The sequence below is a fragment of the Canis lupus genome, chromosome 17, assembly GCF_011100685.1.
Source record: "Canis lupus familiaris isolate Mischka breed German Shepherd chromosome 17, alternate assembly UU_Cfam_GSD_1.0, whole genome shotgun sequence".
Taxonomy (NCBI): Eukaryota; Metazoa; Chordata; class Mammalia; order Carnivora; family Canidae; genus Canis; species Canis lupus.
The window spans coordinates 54265383-54287610 of record NC_049238.1 but is presented as its reverse complement, the minus strand read 5'-3'; the positions used below and the strand labels follow the sequence as shown (position 1 = coordinate 54287610).

The 22228-nt window shown below is 40.9% G+C and overlaps 1 long non-coding RNA gene across 8 annotated transcripts in view; it reads right to left on the bottom strand.

Moving 5' to 3' along the window:
* Positions 1–22228, bottom strand: part of LOC102156859 — an 81448-nt gene that overhangs the window by 12591 nt on the left and 46629 nt on the right. For 3 of the 8 annotated variants that reach the window (XR_005372630.1, XR_005372626.1, XR_005372631.1), the window contains 4 exons: positions 19389–19527; positions 18935–18985; positions 18716–18793; positions 15009–15064 (listed from right to left, as the gene is read on the bottom strand). This is a non-coding gene — a long non-coding RNA (uncharacterized LOC102156859). Of the gene's footprint in view, positions 1–15008; positions 15065–17479; positions 17563–18694; positions 18794–18934; positions 18986–19388; positions 19528–22228 lie in introns of all 8 variants that reach the window. The other 5 variants (XR_005372627.1, XR_005372632.1, XR_005372633.1 and 2 more) reach the window with 4 other exon arrangements.

Below are 22228 nucleotides of genomic sequence, written 5' to 3'. Positions count from 1 at the left end.
ATGGGGGCAGAGGGGGGGTTGGGTTGGAAAAGAAAGCCCTGGCAGGCTGTCCAGCAAAGGAAGGCTTTGCAGAACAGACACGTCTGGCTGTTTGTTTGTGTGTCTGAGATGGTTCGCCGTGGGTTGTGCAACTTTCACTCCCTCCAGAAACTGTCAGGAGATGCTCCGCGGCGCATTACTGTAATGTGAGTGGACAATATTACTGTAATGTGAATGGGAGGGGGGCGTTTCAAGAGTTGCTGAGAGCTGCGTCGGTGTGGATGCGGTGTGAAAGAGACAACTGCTGTAACTGCCCCATTCGGAGGACGAGAGGACAGCTGACATCTGGGCTCTACATGGAAGTCCTTGGGGGCCCAGACAGCCCTGGTCTTGATGGGCCCCACTTAGAACTGATCAGGCGTGGGTTTGCACATGGAGGTGACCTTTGCTGATCCCAGGCTCTTGCCAATCTGTCAGAGCAGCAGCATTTGCCCCGGTTGCATGCCAGGCTGGAGGTCTCTGGCAGTCTTTTCTAGCTTCTAGGCTGTTGGAGTGGAAGCGACCCTAATCAGCAGGTCTGCTTCACAACCACAGGCTGCTTTCATGTGCTTCCTTCACCACACATTACCCAAAGTCCATCTGTGCGGGGCTGGGCCAAGCATGCTTCAAGGTTGGGAAATGGAATGTCTTCCAAGACCTTCATGATTTTTCGAATTCCACACTGATGGTATCTTCTTCCTGTTGCAAACTGCCATCGTTCCCTTGCCCATGGGATCAAGACTACAGTTGTGATCCTATGATTCAAACTTGTGTACTTTCTGGCCTTAACCTACACGCATGCATGCAATCAGTCACTTGCCAAATACCAATCTGGCTTCTTTTAAAATTTAAGGTGTTCCCATCACTTTTACCTTCACAGAAAAAAAAATTCCTTTCTACCTGTCCCTAAGTAGTCCATGGGAAATTCAGTCTCTGAGCACCCATCTATGCTGGCCTGGGCTCCCGGACTTCTTTTCCTCTGTGCTCCATCTGATCAGATCTGTTTCAGTTGAGCTCTTAGGTTGCAAGGAACAGCATTCACTCACCAAGGAAAGAAGGCTAGGAGTGGCTGTAAGCCTGGAGGCTGCAAGACATCAAGTTCCGAGGTGGATCCGAGGACTGGCAGCTCCAAGTTTCTCTTTTCAGTTGCCCGGTCTTTTTCTCATGCTGTTACCACTTATAATGAATGTTGGCTCCTTTACAGACCAACTGGCTCTGTCTACTCATGGTTTCTATTTCTTCCTGACTCCGACTTACACTTGACTTTGGTGGGCCCTTGACTCTCCAGCTCCAACTTGACCTGAAGGTAACACTTGAAGCCAATTTTTCCATGCCAGTCTATGCTACCAGATCTCCTATTTTAGTTTCCCGATTTCAGATTCCAGAAAGAAATCTGATTGACACAGCTCATCTTCTTATGTAGGTCCAAGTCACAGATCTCAGACAGCCCAAGGATGAAACACCCTTGAATCAACTTTCTCTGGTCAGTCAACCCTGGCTGGTAGACAAGAATCCATTTCCTTCAGTGGGGGCTGGAGTTGAGTGTTTCTGCATGGGCAGTTTTAGGTGTTAGCTGGCACGCCTCTACCTACAAGGACTCTAAAGCCCAGCTCAGATCACATCTCCTCTGTATTTCTCTCCTCAATTAATTACTCATTTATTTGGTACTTGCAATATTGTATTTTTAGTTATTCTTGTCTGTGCATTTGTCCTTTGTTACCTGAATGATAGATAGCTTAAGGCCTGAGACTCTTAAAATAGAGGCCCATGAACCTTGCAGCCAAGGCTAAATGACCACCCAACCCAAATTCTTCGTGGCATTATGATTTCCAATATTCTCTACTGCCATCCCTAGAAATCAATGGAACATTTAGAGAACTTCAACCTTTTAGAACTTACTTCTGCTTATCAGAATGCCTCATATCTGGAAGTGACACAAAAATTTTATATCCCAATTTTTGAGGTTGAAAATGTGGTTGCAATATTCTTAAGGGATGGAGGACTTCTCTAAGGGTGGTGATGAAAGGCACCTAACATGCTGGAGAGAGATTAGAGAAGCGGAATAAGCTGGACTGGTGATTAATTAGAGATAGAGAATAAGGAAGAGCCCTAATAATAGTTATCTGTGTTTTGGCTTGGGTGATTGGATGGAAAATGGGAAGGGAATTCTAAATTTAGAAAATAGGAAGAAGTTTGAGTGTGATCCATATTTGATAGACCTTCAACATTAAGTCAATAAATATTTATTTAGTACCCATTCTATACCAGGTACTGGGCTAGGACTTGTGATACCAAGATGAACCAGATAATTTCCTCCATTGAGGTGTTCTGTCCAGAGAGGCAAATAGCTATGGAAAGAAAAAATTATAATACATTTTGGTAAGTATTGTAATGAAGACAGATCTGTGCAAGATCTAGTGGTATACCAAAAGGGAGAAAAACCAAGACTCCTTGAAAAGGTAAAAACAAACAAACAAACAAAAACAAAAACAAAACAAAACCTTACACTTTAGAAAGATCATAAAGGATGACTAGGTAATTAAGGAGGACATTCTTGCTATCAGAAACACCATTTGAAATATCGTGGATACATTCAAAGAAGCGATAGGAAATGAAGCAAAGTTCAGTTCCTTGAGAGCCTTACAAGGCAGGCTAACGAATGCAGATTTTATTTTCCAGAGAAGAGGGAATCATTGAAGAGTTTTAGCATGGAAGTAAGGAAAGCAGATGTGAGGTTATAAAATGACAACTCATGCAGCAATACGAAGTATGAATTAGATGGAGATGAGACAGGAGGTCAAGAGAGTGATTATGAGATTATTGCAATCATTCACAAGAGTTAGAAGATCTTTCTGAGGGAGGTGTGCAGTAGTGATAGAGAAAGTCAAAGGCTGAAGAGACATTACAGAAACAAAATGCACATGACTTGGGGACTCCCTGGATGGAGGGAATGGTGAAGAAGCGGAAGTCTTGGGTGACTGGGTTAGTGGTGGTAATTCTAAACCAGACTCCACAATACAAAAGCTGGTTTTGGACAAACTGGTTATCTCTACTAGATTGTTCTTTCCTTAAGAAGAGGAACTATGTGTTGCTCACTGTCACATCACAGGTGATGTGACAGAGCCTACTACAATATATTGAATGCGCCTAGTGATTAGAGAGTTTTGAGAATGTCGTTTTAAAACATCTGAGGGATATCTAGGTAGACACAACCAGTACTTAGCTTTGAAATTCAAGAGACAGATCTGAGCTGAAGACGCACATTTGGGAATCATCATATATAATGGTGGGTGAACGCATCCAGGGAGCCCCTAGAGGGAGACCAGAAGAGGGTTGAGGATAGGACATGGGGTAATAGCAATACTTAAGGGGCAGGTGGAAGAAGAGGAGCCATTTGTAAAACTAAGAACATTGTCATGGAAGCCAGTGTGGAGAGAGTATCCAGAACATGAGAGAGACCAACAATGTCAATGGCCACCAAGAGTTTATCACTCCCAGAAAGTGTCACTCCAGTTAATTGTTTGGCTTTAGTCTCAGAATCATAGACTGCTCTTCTATTAAATCCAGTCCTTCCAGGTATAGTCCTAGACCCAGTCCAGTTTCTCCATCCAAGGAGCCAAAGCAGCATGTGAGTAAACTTGTCCTGCTTTCCATCTGGTGCTGTTGTGAGGGTCAAATGAGATAACAAATGTCAGCAGCTCTCAAAATTTTTGGTTTTAGTACCCCTTTATACTCTTAAAGTTTATTAAAAATGCAAACAAGCTTTTGTTAAAATATGTTATATCAATATTTCCTGCATTATATAATAAAACTGGGAAATTTAGAAAAATAACTCATTTAAAATTAACAATAATAAACCACTTATGTTCATATAAACAACATATTTTGTGAAATACCACTAAATTTTCAAAAGCAACTTAGAGAAAAAGTTTTTGTTTTACAGTTTTGCCAATCTCCTTAATGCCTCGCTTAACAGAGACACTAATTTCTCATATCCACTTCTGCATTCAATGTGTGGTGATACCACATGCTGTGTAACCTCTAGAAAATTTTACTGTACTCTTGTGGAATGAGAGCTAAAAGGGGGCAAATAACATCTTGGTACTATTATGAAAATAGTCTTGTCCTTGAGGATTTCCTGCAAGCATCTCATGGATATTCAGAGATCCCCAGACCACACTTTGAGAATCACTGATGTATATGAATGCACTTTGGAAGCTGGAAAGTCCATACAAAGTTGTTATGATAACCCTGAAAATCTATACCCTGGGAATCAGAAAAGGATCTCTCTCACATGGATATAATTTGCCCCCAGAGGAGCATGATGCATGAGTAACATTGCTCCAAACAGGTCCTAGGGCCAAAGTAGAGAAAAGGATTTCTAGCCCAGATTTCTTACTTTCTCCCTTCTTAGAATTAAATGAAAAAAAAAATGTAAATGAAAATGTACTACAAAAATGCAAGGTGTAAATCCAAACTAGATTGTTTTAAGATCTTGTTATCTTCTGGCCAACCACCAAGAAAAAAATATACATTTATATATGCACACATACATATATAATACACATAAATGTACATCACACACACACACATATATATAGATATATGTATATACAAAGACAGAGCAAGGGAATGTTCTATGTTAGAAAATATTTAGAAAAGAAGGCAGTAATGAAGTCATAGAGGAACAAAAAAATCCATAAGGCACACAGGGGGGAAAAGTAGCAAAAGGAAAAATTAAATCTTACCTTATCAGTAACTACTTAAATGTAAATGGACTAAATCTACAACAGAAAAACAGAGATTGAAAAAATGGAGAAAAACCCTCCATCTAACTATATGCCATCTATAAGATACTTTACATTCAAAGATATAAATAGCTTGAAAGTAAAAGGTTGGGAAAGATATATCACACAAACAGTGCCCAAAAGAGAGCTGGAGTGGCCATATTAATATCAGACAAAGTAGACTTGAAATTAGTTATTACTAGAGGCAATAAGTACATTTTATAATAATAAGGGGATTAATCCATCAGGAAAACATAATGATTATAAACATATATCGACTTAACAATAGAGACTCAAAATACATAAAGCAAAAACTGAGCAAATTGAAGGGAGAAATTAACAATTTAAGGATTAGAAGCCTTAATACACCACTGTTAATAATGTATAAGTACCTGGGCAGAAGATCGACAATGAAATAAAAGAGTTAAACAAAGTGTAAACCAACTGGAACTAACAGACACTAAAACATTCTATTTAAAACATTCTAAAATAAAACATTCATTTTAGTGTCTAACAGACACTAAAACACCAATAGCAGAATACACCTGCTTCGCAAGTGCACATGAAACATTCTTCAGAATAGACCATGTGTTAGGCCATAAAACAAGCCATGATCTATTTAAAAGGATTAAGACAATAAAAAGTATTTCCCTGATAACAATGGAATAAAATTAGAAGTCAACTACATAAGGATATTTGGGGAATTCATAAGTGTACAAAAATTAAACAACAGACTCCTAAATACCCAAAGGATCAAATAAATCACAAAGGAAATTAGAAAATACTTTGAGGTAAGTGAAAATGAAAACATAACAGTGCACCTGAGTGGTGCAGTTGGTTAAGCATCTGACCAGTAAGCATCTTGGTCCAGTTCAGGTCATGATCTCAGGATCATGAGATTGAGTCCTGTGTTGGGTTCTGCACTCAGCGTGGAATGTGGTTGAGATTCTCTCCCCCTCTCCCTCTGTCTCTCTCATCATTCTCTCTCTCTCTCTCTCTTTCTCTCCTCTCAAACAAATAAAATCTAAAAAAAAAAAAAAAAACCCACACACAACATACCAAAACTTATGAATGCAACTAAAGCAGTGCTTAGAGAGAAATTTATAAATGTAAGTGTCTGTATTAAAAAAGGGAAACATTTCAAATCAATAACCTAAACTTCCATCCTAACAAACTAGGAAAAGAACAAGCTAAACTCAAAACAAACGGAAAGAAATAATAAATACTAGAGTAGAAATTAATGAAAAAGACAATGGAAAAGTGTTAGAGAAAATCAATCAAACCAAAATTTGACTTTTTGAACGGATCAAGAAAATTGACAAGACTATAGCTAGACTAAGCAAGAAAAAGACTCAAATTATTTAAAAAAAGAATGAAAGAATGACCATCACTAGCAACCTTACAGAAATACAAAGGATTAAGGAATACTATAAATAATTGTATGCCAAAAAATCAGATAACAAAGACAAAATTATCAATTTCCTAGAAAGTTGCAAACTACTGAAACTAACAACAACAAAAAACTCAAAACCCAGATGATCTAAGTAGATCTATAAGTAAAGAGATTAAATTATTAATTTAAAAACTTCCCCATACAAAAAAGCCAAGCCCCAGATGATTTCACTGGTAAATTTTAACAAACCTTTAAAGAAAATTTAACTCAAATCATCCACAAACTCTTCCTCCACCGCTAAAAAAAAAAAAAGAAAAAAAGAAAAGAAGAGAATATTTCACATCTCATTCTATGAGGCTAGTCTTACATTGATACTAAAACTAAGACATCACAGGAAAAGAAAACCACAGACCATTATCTCTTATCAATATAGATGCAAAAATCCTGAACAAAGTATTAACAAATTGAACTAGCCACATAAAAAGTATCATACACATGATCAAGGGGGATTTATCTCAAGAATACAAAAATGGTTTAACATATAAAAAGTTAGTATATAAAAAAATAGTATAAGACTCCATATCAATAGAATAAAAGAAAGAAACTACATAATTACCTCAACAGATGCAGAAAAATCATTTAACAAAATCCAACATGCTTTCTTGATAACAGTACTCAATAAAGTAGGAACAGAAGGGAGCATCTTTGACCTATTAAAATGTTTCTAGGAAAAACCCACAACAAACATCATACTTAATAGTGAAATGCTGATCTTCTAAGATTGAGAACAGGGCAAGCGTTCTTGCCACTTCTATTCAACATTGTACTAGAGGTTCTAGCAAGAGCAATTAAGAAAGAAAAAGAAATAGAAGGCATCCAGATAGAAAAGAAAGAAGTGAAATTATTATTTGCAGTTGGCATAAACTTGTACATAAAAACCTAAAGAAGCCCCACAAATTATTAGAACTAAGAAACAAGTTCAGCAAAGTTGTTAGGATACAAGATTAATATATAGAAATAAATTATATTTCTAAACAATAGCAATGAATGATCCAAAAATAAAATTAAGGAAGTATGAAGGGAAATCACACTCCTTCTGCGTGTCTCCTTTACTCTCATGCTAGCACCATACTACTTCTGACACTTCTGGTCACCAAGTGAGTATGTAGGGGGTTTCTGCACTCCAGACGATTCTGTGACACCAGCTAGATGCCCTATAATTTAACTCAATTCTAACACTATATACTTGGAAATAGCATCAGATCCCATAGGTTAGGCGTTCAGTCCTACAAAACTATACCTCTCTCCCCTTGCCCTCAACTTTGGACGTCAGTTGGAAGTCCACATTATTTACCTGTACTTCTGACCAACTGGCTATAGATTGCAGGTTTCCATGACCTCTTCCTCAGGTTTGATTAATTTGCTAGAGTGGCTCACAGTACTCAGGGAAACATTTTAATTATGAGATCACCAGCCTATTATGAAAGGATACAACTCTGGAATAGCCAGGTGGAAGTGGTGCAAAGGGCTAAGTTTGAGGAAAGGGCACAGAGCTTCCATGCCCTCCTAAGCTTGCCACTCTCTAAGAACTCCCAGGTATTCACCAACTTGGAGGCTCTCTGAAACTCATTTTAGGGGGGTTTTATAGAGGCTTCAGTACATAGTCATGATTAAATAAATCACTGGCCATTGGTGATTGATTCAACCTTCTGTTCCTCTCCTCTCCCCAGAGGGTGAGAGATGGGACTGAAAAATCCAACCCTATAATCAGCGTTGGTTTCCCTGGAAACCAGCCCCCATCTTTAGAGGCTTTCCCAAAGTCCCCTCATTCACATAAACTCAAGTGCGGTTGAAAGGGGCTTGTTATAAATAATAAGATACCCATTTCATCTTTATTTCTCTGAAGCTGTTTCAGAAACTGAGGACAAAATCCAAATGTTATAAAAAAATATGATACTATTGCTCTAATAACTTAGGAAATTACAAGGGTTTAGGAACTGTGTGCTAAGAATGGGGATGAGGATCTAATACATATTTCACATATAAATCATAATACCACAGGAATCAATCCTATTTATATTAGCATAAAAAAGAATAAAATACTTAGGACTAAATTTAACAAAAGCAAATCAAGACTGTATACTGAAAACTACAGAAGTCATTGAAAGAAATTAGAGAAGTCTTAGATAAATGGAAAGGCACCCAAGGTTCATGGATTGAAAGAACTAATATTATTAAGATGGTAATACTTCCAAGATTGATCTACAGATTCATTGCAATCCCATTCAAAATCCTAGCTGCCTTTTTTTTTTTTCAGATATGGATAAGCCGGTCCTAAACGTGTAATGTTGGAATATAAAGGACTGAGAATAGCCAAAGTGATCTTGAAAAATAAGAACACAGCTAGATGACTTAAACTCCAAAATTTCAAAACTTAATACAAAGCTATAGTAATCAAAATAGTGCAGTACTGCAATAAGGATAAACATATAGATCAATGAAATAGAACTGAGAATCCATCCATTTATGGTTAATTGATTTTTTACATGATTGCCAAGTCAATTCAATGGGGGAAAGACTAGTCTTTAACAAAGTATGATGCTACAACTGGAGATCTACATGCAGAGGAATGAATTTGGATACTGACTTCACATTGTACACAAAAATTAACTCAATGGATCATGGAATTAAAAGCAAAAGCTAGGGGATCCCTGGGTGGCGCAGCGGTTTGGCGCCTGCCTTTGGCCCAGGGCACGATCCTGGAGACCCGGGATCGAATCCCACATCAGGCTCCCGGTGCATGGAGCCTGCTTCTCCCTCTGCCTGTGTCTCTGCCTCTCTCTCTCTCTCTCTGTGACTATCATAAATAAATAAAAAATTTAAAAAAAAAAAAAAAGCAAAAGCTAAAGGTATAAAACTCTGAAAAGAAAATATATGTGTAGTCATTGTGATCTTAGATTAGGCAATAATTTCTTTAGATATGAAATTAAAAATACAAGCCAAAAAAATAAATTGTACTTAATCAAAATTTGTTTCTTAAATGGGTATTATCAAGGAAATGAAAAGATGACCCAATGAATGAGTGAAAATATTTGCAAATCATATCCAATAAGAGATTTGTACCTAGAATGTATGAGGAACTCTTACAATTCAACAATAAACAAACAACCCAATTAAGTTGGCAAAGAATGTGAATGAACATTTGTCCAAAGAAGGTATAGAAATGGCCAATGAGCACATGAAAAGATGCCCAATATCATTAGTCATGAGGGAAATGCAAATCAAACCCACAATTAGATATCATTTCACACCCACTAAGATGGTTATATATACTACTAATACTAATAAGTATTGAGAGAAAGCGGAAAAAGTGGAACCCTTCATACACCACTGGTTGGAGTGTAAAATGGTGCAGCCACTTTGGAAATGCTGTAAATAGAATAGTAAGGTGAAGAATAAAGGACAAAATAGAATAAAGAACTGCCTTATTCTGGCAGTTCTTCAAAAAACTAAACACAGAGTTACCTATGCAATTCCACTCCTCGGTATATACCCAAACGAAAGTGTATGTCCATGCAAGAGCTTACACTCAAATGTTCATAGAAGCATTCATTCTTTATTCATAAGAGCCACAAGGTGGAAACAGCTCAAATGTCCGTAAACTGACAAATGGATAAATAAAATGCGGTATATCCACACAATGGGATATTATTTGGCCCACAAAAAGAATGAAGTACCATCCATACTACAATGTGAGTGGACCATGAAAACATCATGATGTGACAAAATCCAGACACAAAAGGCCACATACTGAGTGATTGTATTAATATGACATATCCATCAGGATAAATACATAAAAACAGTAGATAAGTGGTTTCCAGGGAGTGAAAAAATCTGGAATGGCCAGTGGCTGCAGTGGCTATGGGTTTCTTTCTATGGTAATAAAAATGTTCTGGAATTAGTGGGTTATGGTAACAAGGCTTTGTGAATATAGTAAAAACCATTGAATTATACATTTTAAAAGTACAAATTTTATGGTATGTGATGTATCTCTCAATAACGTTATTTCAAGAAACACTAGATTTTTGCTTTTATTGTGATTACTGTCTTCTGTTTCCTTCTAACCCATCATCTAACAGTTTGCAGGAGTCTAGAGGTGTGCTTCCAAATATCCTCATTCTTCTGTCTAATTTGGACTGGAGATGGAGATGCCAGTGGAGGTGGAAATTGCCCTGGAGAAGGGGTCAGAGGATGGAGTTTAAATCATGATTCTGGGCAGCCCTGGTGGCTCAGTGGTTTAGCGCCGCCTTCAGTCCAGGGTGTGATCCCGGAGATCCCGTGTCAGGCTCCCTGCATGGAGCCTGCTTCTCTCTCTGCCTCTGCCTCTGCCTCTGCCTCTGTCTCTGCCTCTGCCTCTGTCTCTGCCTCTCTCTCTCTCTCTCTCTCTCTGTGTCTCTATGAATAAATAAATTAAAAAATCTTTTTAAAAAAATCATGACTCTGTCTTACTAGCCCATTGGCCCTGGTTGGGCAAGTCACCTTGCTTCTCTGAGCCTTGGGTTCCTATTCTGAGAATACAAAAACCCTGGCCCTATGTATCTCCTAGGGTTGTGTCAGCAAGTAACCCTGTAAATGAGAATGTTGACTAAACCATAAGCACTATGCAAATATCGGCCTTTGTGATCGGGATCTCCATACCTTGATGTCAGGGTGGACAATCACAATCTTGTGAGTGAAGATATTACCATCGTTCCAGGTGACTAATCACAAGACCCTAAAGAACAATTGCAGGACCTCAAATCTTATAGTTGTTGCCTTTGGCTGTCTGGGAATAATGGTGACATTCTCCAGTGCCCAAGAAATTGCTGTTATTATTAGAAGTATTTAGTTAGATTATCTCCCTTTAAAGGATTCTCACTTGTCCAACCTACTTTTTGGCTTTTGTTGATTTTGGTGTTTATAGGCATTGGTTTTTAAAGCCCGGCTTTCTAGAACTTTGGTCAAATGTTGACAGACAAACTAAAGGTTAACCCAACAGAGGGATCTCCAAATGTCTCTCTAGAAGCAGCATAATGTGTAGCATAGATTTTAATGTTAGTCATATCTGGGTGTAAGTTCCAGTTCTACCACTTCCTACCTGTGGGACCTTGAGCAAATTATATTGTTTGATTTCTCTGAACCTCAATTTCATCATCTGTAAAATAGAGGTTCCTACCTTGATAAGATGTTGTGAGGATGACAAGAGACAATGTACAACACAAGGTTAAGCACTTCTATAGTATAGAAGTTAATAAATCTAGTCATCACTGGGTCTAGAGAATGAGTAATCAAGGTCAAACGAACATCTGCGGGGAAGAGGGTAGCAAAGGCTGGCTTTGGGTAAAACTGAAAGGAAGAGGCTCTGACAGTTATTGATTGCCTTCTCTGTGCCAAGTACTTTTCCATATGCTCTATTACTTGATCCTCACAACCCTGAAATATAGGTATTAATTCATATCTACATGTGACAGAGCAGAGGCTCCAAGAGATTAAATAATCTGTTTAAGGTCACACAGGTTATTAGTTGTCCATTTTAGAGTAGAATCCTGATTGGACTGGTTCCTAAGGCCAGGGTCTATTTTTTTCTTTTTTTTCTCTGCATGACCCCAGCCCATAGTCCCTGGTGGTCTTACTTCTTCTTGTCCATCTGGTCTTCTTTTGGTACCACAAATACAAGCCTGTCTTTTGCCATGTGACTCCATCTGTCAAGTTCCTATCCTCCTCTCCCCTCCACCTCCAACTATAGTAGCCTCTGGATGCATGCCTTCAGGTTCAAGTGTTTTGGGCAGAGGCTGGACCCATGTGACACAATGCCATAGAGATGACTCGAGGGCTGGATGTAGGGTTGGATCCAATGGATGAGGGGCTCTTCGACCTTATTCATCTTTCAAGAGTGGGCTCAAATGTCACCTGTCACCCTCTTTGAAAGCATTAGAAAGAATTTGTCCTTTTTTCCTCTGTTCTCCCATAGTACCTTATCTAGACCTCTGTCATACATTTACTACCATACTGAAATTATCTGCTATTTGTCTGTCTCTCTTCTGGGCTCAGTGCAATCTCCAGCCTCAATGAAGAATTATTTAATACAAAATTTCTTAACATTTTTGTGCCATCTATCCTCTGGCATTTGACTAAGCTCATGGAGCCATTCTCAGTTCCTAAATACATAAAAGGAAACATACAGGATTACCAAGGAAAAATCAATTATATTGAAATATAGTAATCAAAATCTTAAGAAATCAAATTTGCTTATAATAACATATTACATAGTTTATTCACACGTTAAATAACAAGATCTACTGGTAAGTCTAATAACTATCATGATTTTGAATTAGTGATGAGCATAAATATTACCTCAAGATCAATAACAATTTAATAGAATTGTTAAATATCTGTGCTTTTTATAATGACCAAGTCATGGTTGCTGTGAATAAAACTATGGTTTGTTCCTTATACTCATAAATAGAGAGAATGCCAAATATCAATTCTGGGTATTAAAAATAAAGATTTTTAAAAAGATTTTATTTATTTATTCATGAGAGACAGAAAGAGAGAGACAGAGACATAGGCAGAGGGAGAAGCAGGCTCCTTGTGGGGAGCCTGATGCAGGACTCGATCCCAGGACCGCTAGATCACAACCCGAACAAAAGCACTTAATCTCTGAGCTACCCCGGCGCCCAAAAATAAAGGCTTTTTTTTTCTCATCCTAATAAACAGTCCCATGAATTCTATTCAGAGGCCTCAGACTAAGCCTCCCTGATTGAACGAATCATCTGAAAGTCCAGAGCGGTCAAGACTAACCTCCCTTTCCTGTGCTTCTGTAACACTTGCAATTGTACTTAGCACACTGAATTGTAAATTCTGATGTCTGTTCATGTGTCTTTCTCATCTACTTGGGCTGTGAACCCCTTGAAGGAGAGGAACTGTCTTATTTCTTTTTGCTTCTGAAAGAGTGCTTGGCAGAGCATGGGTCCTCAGTAAATAATGTGGACCCGATGGGCATGGATGATAAGGTCTGTCTGACCCACTGTTGAGTGATAAGAGGTTCAGCACCTCAGCAGTGCATCTTCCCATCCTATACTCTGCCCCATTCTTCAAGGTGCATCTCAGGAAAGCCTCTTCTTTAAGATGTCCCTGAGTGCTCTTGGCCTCACTCCTTTCTCTTCTAAGTGTGACCCACTACATTGGGATTCACCTGGGCATTGAATTAAAAGCCACAGTAATCTCTCCCCCAGTTTTTCTATTTTATATAAATATTTGAAAGTCACATAGCTGACAAAGGGCTTTTATCTAGACTACATAAAGAACTCTTTCAAGTCAATAAGAAAAAGAAAAATAACTCAATTACAAAATAGGCAAAGGATCTGAATAGATATTTCTCCAAAGAAGACATACAAATAGCCAATAAAGCACATGAAAAGCTGCTTAACATCATTACATTAGTCATCAGGGAAATGCAAAGCAAAACCGTGATGAGATACCGCTTCACACACACAATAGGTTGGCTATAATAAAGAGGACTGGCAATAACACGCGTTATAGAAAATATGATATACTGCAGGTGGGAATGTAAAATGGAGCCAATGCTTCTGAAGACAGATTGGCAGTTCCTCAAAAGGTCAAAACATATGGTAGTTACGGTATGATCCAGCAATTCCACTCCTAGGTGTATAATCAAGAGAAACAAAGACATATGTCTGCACAAAAATTTGTACGTGAACAGTCATAGCAGCTTTTTCATAACAGTGAAAAAGTAGAAACAATTAAAATGTCAGTCAACTGATGAGTGGATAAAGAAAATATGGCATCTTGCTACAGTGGTATATTATTCAGGAACAAAAAGGAATAAAGTCCTGATAGATGGTACAACATGGATAAACCTTGAAAATGTTACACTAAATGAAAAGAAGCCAATCCAAACAAAGGAGGCATAGTTGTATGGTTCCATTTGCATGAAATGTCCCAAACAGATAATCTGCAGAGGCAGAAAGTAGATTACGGGCGGCGGTGGGGGGGGGGGACTGTTGAGAAAAAATGGAGAGTGACTGCTAATGGGCATTGGATTTCTTTCTGGGGTGATGGAAATGTTCTATAATTGAGAATGGTAACTGGTACACAACCCTATGAATAGACTACAAACCACTGAATTATACACTTTAAATGGGTGAATTGCACAGCATAAGAATTATATCCCAATTGTGCTATTATAATAGCTTTGAAAAGACAAAGGGGAGAGAGGCACATAGTTTATTTAGCAAAAGGAAGGAAGTTTGGTATGGCTGGATCATGAAGCAGAGACATAGACAAGTGAAGGAGCTTTGATTTGAATCTAAGGGCACTGAAAATATTTGCAAAAGGTTTAAAGAGAAGGATGACATGATCAGATTCACAGTCTAGAAAGATCTCTGAGGTGTTGAAGGAAAGCAAAGGGTAGTTACTGGAAGCGGCAATGAAGAGGCTTCTGGAGTACTAGCAATGTTCTGTTTATTGATCTGGATTTTGGCTACGTGAGTGCACTCTTTGAGAATTCAGCAAGCTGAGTGATATATGATCCTTTTCTTTATATGATGCTTTGGTCAAAATTTTTAGCATAGAAAAAAGCCCAAGGACTTTTTGATTGGATTAACTAAGATGTTTACTGCTTTCTGACAAAGCCTATTGATTCTATGCACAGAATCTAATGCAGTTACTATAAATGTGGTTTATAACTGCCAATTAATTCGGATTATCACCTGAACACTTTGACACACAGTTATAATTCATTTGCTTACCAACGGCTGGTCCTCGGAGTGGTCTGTTTCATGTGCAGTCGTAAGGAGCGCATTGCCTGGAGGAAATTTAAAACAATAATCAGACAGATTAAGAGTCGCTTTGTTTTTTTATTATTATACTGTGCTGGAAATTCTAAGGGGTTATCGGTAGTGAAATATTTCTTCCCTTCTCTAATAAATAATATGGTAATCTGAGGTTGAAATCAGTGCTACGGCTGCTGTTGAGCTACCTGGACTGCTCCCACGATACCATCCTTAGCTGGGCAACGATGGAGATAGTAGTTACAATGTGATAGGTGTGTGTGTGTGTGTGTGTGTGTGTGTGTGTGTGTGTGTGTTGTAAGACAATGGATCTGGCCATATTTTGAATATAAATCTCATTTAAACCTCATAGCTGTGCAGGTTAGTTATTCTCATCCCCATTTTACAATTCAGAAAGCCAAGGGCCAAGCAGATTAAGTGACTTGTGCAAATTCACTCAGCCGGTAGAGATATGAGGGAGGCTTCAGGCTAAGCCTTCTAACTCAAAGCTCACTTTCCCATGAGGGTTTCCCATCCTTTGGTACCAAGTGGCACATGGAAGGCCCTTGGGATATATTTGCCGAAGGGTAAGTAGATGAAGAACTGGTCATTATTTTAGTTCAAGGAGGAGGTTCCACCTGAATATAACTTCTTACCTAAGTTGTTTTAGATACAAAAACCCTCCATGTGCTTCTTTCCTTCAAATTTTAAGGGTCAGTCCCTTGGAAAGTGTAGCTACCATTTCTCTGCTTATCATTGCATTTATATCATCTGGATCTCACAACTTTTAAAAATTTTTTAAAAATATTTTATTTATTTATTCATGAGAGAGGCAGAGACACAGGCAGAGAAGCAGGCTTCTCACAGGGATCCCGATGTGGGACTCGATCCCTGGACCCCAGGATCACGCCCTGAGCTAAAGGCAGACGCTCAACCGCTGAGCCACCCAAACGTCCCTCACAACTATTCTAAGTAGGTTTATTATGTCTACAAATGAGGAAGCTTCAGCCTGAACACTTAAGTGATGGTCTTGCAGCTAGTAAGCCTGTAGGGGATTCACCTGGTAGTTAAGAACATGGGTTCTGGGTCCTAAGAGACCAGTGTTGGCTCTATCTCTTGCTAGCAAAGCGACCCAGATTTGCAAAGTTTTGGGTTTCAGTTTTAACACTCACAAAATTGGAATTATAATAGTATTCACCTGAGAGGTTGCAAACTCAAATGCCCACAGGAGCTAGGGGTTAGGGAGTTCTGTATTGTCGATTAGTCAAAGGCTTGGCACCTGCCTGGAATGCCGCAGGAGGCAGGGGGTTCTGGGGGTGGAGGCAGGATTGGACTCCACTCTCTAGGCTCACACTCACTCATTCCTTCAATCAATATTTCTGGAGCACCCATGATATTCTAGAATGGTTCTAAGTTCTGGAAATACAAAAATGAATAATGCTCAGGCCTTTTCTGCTCTTTCTGGAGACAAACACAAAACAACGAATGAAAACACGGTGTCGGGATCCCTGGGTGGCGCAGCAGTTTGGCGCCTGCCTTTGGCCCAGGGCGCAATCCTGGAGACCCGGGATCGAATCTCACGTCGGGCTCCCGGTGCATGGAGCCTGCTTCTCCCTCTGCCTATGTCTCTGCCTCTCTCTCTCTGTGTGACTATCATAAATAAATAAAAATTAAAAAAAAAAAAACATGGTGTCGTATTGTGGCACCTTCAAGTTCTGGGAATCAAGTCATTTAGCCAGTCAGCAAACCCATGAACAGAGAGTCGCCTACGCTCATTGTCGCCAGCAATAGGTTCTTCATGCCTGATGGAGCACAGGACAGTGCTAGGTGGGAATGCAGTCCTGTCCTCCAGAGGTTTAGAGCCTAAGACAGACAAACCAATCTGGACCAACACCTCAAGACCATAATAATACCAATCAAGGGGCACTTGGGTGGCTCAGTCAGTTAAGCATCTGCCTTTGGCTCAGGTCATGATCCCAGGGTCTGAAATGCAGTCCCATGTTGGGCTCTTTGCTTAGTGGGGAGTCTGCTTCTCCCCCTGCTTGTGCTGTCTCTCTAACAAATGAATGAATGAATGAATGAATGAATGAATGAATGAATAAATAAATAAATAAATAAATAAATAAAATCTTAAAAAAAAAACAATCAAGCATCACCCTCCTGGGGTCTCTTTGATGAATGGGTGGATTTAAGTGAGGGGCATTCTAGCTACGTGTGCATCTGTTTCCTGCCCTCCTGAGGTTCACCAAGTTCTCAGGCCGTCTCCCTGTAGCTTGGCTCTGGTGCTAGACGCAGGTGCAGAAATATACTCCCTCCCTTCCTACCAATCTTACTCCTTCTCAACTCCAATCCCATTCCTTTATGTTCTTTTGGCTTTTTCCTCAGGTAAGTCCATGTGGGGAGTGCAGTCTAAGAGATTAGCTGGAGTAGACTAGGGAAAACATACTTACCTGTCTTCTCACCTGCCCAGGAAAGCCTAAGAGGGGAGGAGGTGTTTCCGGAGGCAGCCGAAGAATGGAAAATGGATACCTGGCTGAGGGCAGGGCACAGAGAATTGGCCAGATGACTTGGGAGAACTATTGGAAATGAGCCCAGGACAGAAAGGATCAAGCCAATGGGGAAAAGATGACAGTTTGGAAGCAGAGGAGAGCTCCAGGACATAATCCAGGTACCAGTGGAGAGGCACAATTTGGATTTAGGTGAGGACACCAAGAGAGGGCAGGGAGGGCCGTGTGGGTTATCTAGGGAGAAAGAGCTCTACTCCACCAAAAATGAGGCCAATGCCTGGACTGAAGTGGTGACAGGGACAGGGTGGGGCTGGTTAGGTTTGGGTCAAGCTAAGCAGAACAAGCCTTCAGATTCACAGGTTTGGGTATTTCTTGGAAACTGAAGAGGCCAGCCCTCTAGTCCAGGGCATAGTGTTACATCCAGAAGGGCTCTGCTAATTTCTTCTTCAGCTCTTGTGAGAAGTATTGCAGGAGGCTTCTGTAAAGCCTTGCAACTCCATATGCTATCACTAAACCCTCCAGACTTGTATAGGGACGTCCCACTTTATGAAGAAAAGCCACCTTCTTGTTAAGAGTTAGCATGTCTTTGATCTTGGTCCACATTCAAGATGGTTCAGTGGGTGGCTGAGAGCAAGTAGAGTCAGAGGGGAGGAACCAGTCCTCGCCAGCCCTCTGTCTTGTCTTTCTTCACATGGACAAATACAAATGCTATCTACTTCGTTATTGCATTGTAAAGAAATTGAAGATTTTTTTTTTTTAACGAAGGGCATTCCTGGATTGGGGGTCATCTATGTTTTTTGCTAAGTCTTTGTAATATTAAGTATAAGATACTTCAAAGTTCAATTCCTTGGGAGATGGGACTGTGGCCCACGTGAGGATGGAAAGAATCCCTGAAGGAAGATGCAGATCATGGGTTCACACATGAGTGTGGAACCTGGGACTACTCCAGACTTTCTCATCCAAAGTTCCTACCACTACCTATCAGCCATCAAGCTCTCCTCACATGATTTGAAATTGGTCTCTGGATATTTAGAGGAGTACCGGGGCCATGTGTTGTGCTTTCTGGAAGGATGTAAAAGCATGCTCGATTAATGGTGGGACACACAAAATGGGTGGCTATTTTGGAATGTGCTGGGTGGCAGGTGGCGGTCTAGTTACCAGCTGATAGTTGGTGTTTACCGTTGAAGGTCAGAGAGAAATGGCCCAGGAGAAAACCATGAAGACAGAAAACTCTCAGCAGATTACACTGTCCGGGTCCTGATACATAAGAAGATAAAAACAAAGAAATGTCAATCTGGATGATACCACTTCAGTCTTCCTTTTCACTAAACCCGTATTCCTCAGAACACACACACAGCCTATTTTCAGACCCTAGGGAGGCCCGTAGTCGAATTCTACCTGGGGGAGACGAGCAGTGTTGAATGAGAGTTGGGGATCGGGACTTAATGCCTGCAAAAGAGAAAGAGGGGTGAGTTCTCCCCCAGGAACATGCACCTGCCAGCCAGTCCCGAGGGGATGTAGAAATTGCCGTGTGTGTCTCAATGTGAGTGAAGAAAACCCAAGTACTGATGTATTACTGAAAGCGGGTGTGTGGGGCAAATTTGCAAAATCTCAAGATCGGGGAGACAGACCACTGACACGGGCAGTCTCCGTGCTAAGTCCCTGCGTGTCTCTGACTCCACTCCTGCGAGGCTGGATCTGCACTTGCCCGGGACTCTTTTATTTCTGGTGTAGCCTGGGGAATCAGAGAGCTTGGAGACTCTGCCACAGTTCCTCGGGCACGTTAAGAGTTCCCGCTAGAAAAAAATGACCTAGGTAAAAATAACACCGTCCCCCGCACGAAGGGGTCTACCTGTGTTTGTATGAGAACATGCGTCCCTCCTTGAGAACTCGACGGCCAGCCGGTGCGGAGGGTCCTGGTCTGGGTGCCCGTGACCTCAGGCCGCCCAGCCCTGCCTCCAGCCGAGTGTCTGCAACTGGTCATCAGGGAACTAGATGAGAGAACGCGGATGGATCATTATTTTTCACTGTTGGAAAAACACCTGAAATCTATAACCAATTAAGTCTTGCCGAGTCACTCACTATCTTAAATCTCATCGTGTGTAAATTGGCTGACTCGTAGCTTCCTGCAAGTTTAAATGGTGAACTGCCTGACAATCATTCCTGAACTTGCCCTTGCCCCTCATCCTGTGGTGAGCGCAGGCCTTCTGATGACTGACTCTGTTCCCCAGGGTCCAACGGGGTCACATGTCAGCCTCTCACTCGGAAGACCTCTCCAAGTTATTAATAACTAGGTAACATATTCTGTAATTACACAAATCAGGTTTTTTGGTTTCTGTGCAGTCCATGATTTGGCCCTTTTTTTTTTTAAGATTTTATGTATTTATTCATGAGAGATTTTATGTATTTATTCATGAAAGAAAATAAATACATTTATTTTATGTATTTATACAGAGAGAGAGGCAGAGACACAGAGGAAGAAGCAGGCTCCCTAAGTGTAGCCCAATGTGGGACTTGATCCCAGGACCCTGGGATCACGCCATGAGCCAAAGGCAGCAGATGCTCAACCACTGAGCCACCCAGGTGCCCTGTGATTTGGACTCTCATCATAAAAAAGCCATTGCTTTTTTACAAATAAGGCACATGAAACGCAGAGAGAATAAATCATTTGCCTAAGGTCACACCACTCTCAGGTGGGAGAACCGGGGTTCGAGTCCAAATCCATCAGCTCTGAATGCCATGCCCATTCTTTTGTACCTGTATATTCTTTTTTTTTTTTTTTAGATTTTATTTATTTATTCATTAGAGACACAGAGAGAGGAGAGGGAGAGACACAGGTAGAGGGAGAAGCAGGCTTCTCACAGGGAGCCTGATGTGGGACTCGATCCTGGAGCCTCCAGGATCACGTCCTGAGCCAAAGGCAGATGCTCAACTGCTGAGCCACCCAGGCATCCCTGTACCTGTATGTTCTAAACTAAGGTCTCTGCACCTCTGTGACACCAACAGAGAAAATGGTTCATTCATTCACCAAATGTTGATTAAGCATCTGCTTAATCTGATGGAGGCAATGTTGTAGATCAAGGGTTGTCAAACTTTCCTAGAAAAGACCAGAAGGTAAATATTGATGGCTTCATGGGCTATATGGTCACTCGTGATGATTCAACTCGGCCATTGTCGTGTGAAAGTAGTTGTTGACCATACATGGCTATATTCCAATAAGACCTTGTTTACAAAAACGGGCTAAGGCCGAACTGAGCTCATGAGCTGTGCCCCAGTGCTGGGCATGGGCTTACAGTGCCGAAAGAGGAAACCGGCAAAAATCCTTGTCTGTGTGAACCTTACATTCTAGAAAGGGGTAACACTTGTGTTTCCTGGCTTGTTTATCATGTAAAAACTGTCACAAAGTCTCGAAGGAGCTGAGACCTTCGGGGGAACGTCACCCAGTGCTGTCCTCATGGGCAGCTCGCCTTGCACCTCTCCTGGCAGATGGTCCTATTTTCTGTCTGAGTGCATCCGGGGCCAGGGGAGCCCACCCTTCCCTGCTCCCTGTCCCTTGCAGAGACCCTCCTATTTGCCTCCTGTCAGTCTGATCCCTTCATTCCTTTAGGTGAAACCTTCATGGGCCCTCTAACGGCTCCATACAGGAGAAATAACTTACAGGTGACATGACAAGCTCTGTCCCCACCACTCAGGTGGAATCACTAGGACACAGTGCTGGCATACCAAGATGGTCACCGCAGTCATACACAAACAATGAGAAACTGTGAAACCATTTCTGGAAGCCACAGAGAGAGAGCCAGTCAGGTGCTGAGACTGTGGGAGGTAGAAGACAGGGCAATTGAGACAGCAGTTGGGAAGGCTGGTAATAGTCTCTCTTCCACTACGTGACCTCAGGCAAGTCACTTCTCCTGGGTCTCAGCTTCCTCATCTGCAATGTGGAACCTGGCTGAGGTCCTCTGAGTAGTGGTGATTCTAGAATTCTTGAACAGGTAGCTCTCAGTAGACATCCTTACCACCTCACTCCTGGGTCTCTCCTAGGAGGCCACTAACCCAGATGGCACTTCTCTTCCAGCAGTCTGCAAGATCTGCCCTTATGTCCACTCTATGTTTGACTCTATTATTCTCTCTCAAGAGCTGCTTTGCATTCCCTGAGCATGTGTTAAAGTCTATGTTACCTACGACCACCAATGGCTTCCACCAATTACACTTTTCTGTTTTGCTCCACATCTGTGAGCAGAATGTTGTTTTGGGGCCTCAGATCAGCAGTTTGTAAACTCATGATACTAAACCAGACCTCTCTCCTCCTGTCCCCACCACTTGGCTCTCAAGAGGTAACTAACTCTATTGGCTTCCAGGCCTTCTACAGGGACCAACGGGCCTCCAGGGCCACCCAACGTGGCTTGAGACTCCCCTTCTATCCCAGGGTCCCAGGCTCAGACAAGAACTCCCTGGTTCCTGGCACCCAGACCTTTGGAAGTTAAATTGTCATCTGTCCCGTTGTCTGATCAAGCAGCTCAGCAGCCCTTGACTTTATTTTTTTTTAATTTATTTTTTATTGGTGTTCAATTTGCCAACATACAGAATAACACCCAGTGCTCATCCCGCCCTTGACTTTAAACAGCAACCACAAAACAAAACTGAGGCCTCTTGGTCAGGTTTCTTGAGCTCAGCAGGTGATATGCAAATTCTGGG